This window comes from Limulus polyphemus, unplaced genomic scaffold, assembly GCF_000517525.1.
Source record: "Limulus polyphemus unplaced genomic scaffold, Limulus_polyphemus-2.1.2 Scaffold7963, whole genome shotgun sequence".
Lineage (NCBI taxonomy): Eukaryota > Metazoa > Arthropoda > Merostomata > Xiphosura > Limulidae > Limulus > Limulus polyphemus.
Genome location: NW_013673573.1, coordinates 30596 through 33104, shown reverse-complemented (window position 1 = coordinate 33104; position 2509 = coordinate 30596). Strand labels below are relative to the sequence as shown.

General features: G+C 33.3%; 1 long non-coding RNA gene across 1 annotated transcript in view; it reads left to right on the top strand.

The window, feature by feature from the left end:
- Positions 1 to 730: 730 nt before the first annotated feature.
- LOC106475008 overlaps positions 731 to 2509 on the top strand; it is a 5719-nt gene continuing 3940 nt past the window's right edge. Inside the window, exon 1 of the long non-coding RNA XR_001291780.2 lies at positions 731 to 855. This is a non-coding gene — a long non-coding RNA (uncharacterized LOC106475008). The remainder of the gene's footprint in view (positions 856 to 2509) is intronic.

Genomic DNA, 2509 nt, shown 5'->3' with positions numbered 1-2509 from the left:
GAATTGTAATTTTGTGTTTGTAATTCTGTACAGTTAATTAAGTTATTGTTAATTGTTATTGGTTTATCATATGTGGTTATTGTTCGGGACGAACAATATTAAGGAGGGGCAGTGTTGCTTCAGCGAGTCACATGACTACTGTGACGCCTCGTTCTAGAACTATCCTGTACTTTGGCGAATGCTCTAGTATTTACTAGATAGGGTAGGCTGGTATATATAAGAGGGGAACAACGTGACGCGGGAATGTAATGTGTGTGTAGATAGTGAGTAATTGAACTGCAGTCAGAAGTATTATTGACGTTCGTTGTTATGGCGTTTGTTTAGCGCGATTGTTGAAGTTGAGTGTATCGGTAAAGTTATATTCGGAAAGAATAAACCAGTTTTATTAAGTAAAGTCTTGTCTCGTTAAAATTCTGTCGGAACGAAGTTACGGAAAAATCAATTAACAAACAGAGACGTAACAATAGCTTCAAATTAGCAATAATATGGTATTATTAAATTACAGTTATAAATCTATAATAATGAAACTAATGATTAACTTGTAATCAAAAATTAATAGAGAAAAGACTTAGAGAAATACTTTGTAGAGCTTCTATGGATCACAATACTTACCTATGAACAAGAATAAACAATATTTTTTAACATTTCTTCAAATTATGTTTTGGATTTCATCAAGTGAGCAAACATAGAGAGAGCAAAGTTGTTGAATAAAGTTTTTTATTTTACTTTCAGTCATAGATAGATGTAGAATAGACAATGGAGGTTGTGCACACTATTGTAATAATGTAGATGGTAGGAGCATCTGTAGCTGTCAGGAGGGTTACAGACTTGGAAGAGACACACGAAGCTGTGAGAGTAAGTACAGTTTGTACAGGTGTAAATATTAGAACTGTCTAACTGTTGGAGAAGAGATAGGTTTGAAAGAAGAGACAAGGGAAAGTGTGAGAGTAAATAAAGTTAATATATATTTGTAGTTGGTAGAACTGTCTAACATTTAGAAGAAGGATAAATAAGTTTGAAGGAGACAAGGGACACTGTGAGGATAAGATCTGAAAGAGAAAAAGTCATAATTAAACATAGGGTTTGTAGTTTTTGTCAATGTACTTGAGGATCAGTAAATTTGTATTTAATATCATTTTAATTCTTTTATAATTTAAGTCTCGATTCTAAGCTTAGCTCTTTCTTACTTTAATAGATATTTTTTGAAGATGGGAAACGGGGATTTGACACCTAATTTTGGAATATTTTTGAGTTATTTAGAAAATACTGCTTTAATAATGCAAAGTTGCACTACTTATATAACAGTTTTACCTTAAGGTATGGACAACAAGGGACTATTTGGTCAAGGCTATCCTTACACACCTTTTATTTTTCAGAAAGCCATAGATTCTCTTATTAAACTCTCAAAATGCTGGTCTCTACCAATACTGATAGTCATTAGTGATTCACATTCACCTTACAAGAAAAATAACTCTGACCTAAGAGTTTCTCTTTAAGAATTTTGACTGCTTGAAAAACGTACAGTACTTTATATACATTTTCTCTATATTACAAAATTAAGTTTGAATTTACTTTCAGTTGGGTATTTTCTTGTGAAGGTGTAAGTTGATTTCTAAGTAACTTTTCTAATCATTGTTCTTCTTCTTCAGCTGTCTACTTCACACTTATTAACTTCTGTGAAATTCATTTGTAAACCTTCTTCATGTTGAAGTTATCCAGAGGAAGTGCTTTAGTTTTAGAAATTATATGTCATTATAATAAGACCACTGAAATTAAATTTAATTGCAATTTACACATATTGTTTCAACGTTTATGTGATTTTCAGCCATTACATTTAACTTAATAGTGTGAAGCCCATCAGCTAACAGCTTGAGCTCATTTTTAGGTGGCCATGTGTAGCCTAGTGATTAATGTGCCAAACTGTGAATCTGAGGGTCAATGGTTTGTGTTCTATTAATTTTAAAATTTGTTCTGCATGTTTAGAGATTTGGGTTAGAGTCAAATCTCACTATTTGACTTGAGTAGTCCAAGAGTTGACTAGCTGCCTTCTCTCTTGCTTGTCAGTTTCAGAGAGAGTTAGTACAGATGTCTTTATGTAGCTTTGTACAAAGTTTCTAAGACATACAAACCAACAAATCAGTTCAGGGACCAAGTACCAGTATATCATTGACATTGATGGTACAATTAAGACAGAATAAAAAAATTTTAAGATATATTTTTCTAAAAATGATAATATTTATTTTAAAATATAGATGTTTGTTTGTTGGTTTTTGAATTTTATGCAAAGCTACAAGAGGGCTATCTCCGTTAGACGTCCCTAATTTAGTGGTGTAAGACTAGAGGGAAGGCAGCTAGTCATCACTACCCACCACCAACTCTTGGTATACTCTTTTACCAACAAATAGAGGGATTGACCGTCACATTATAGCTCCCCATGGTTGAAAGGGGGGGCATGTTTAGTGGGATGGGGATTCGAACCCGCGACCCACAGATTGCAAGTCAAGCTCCC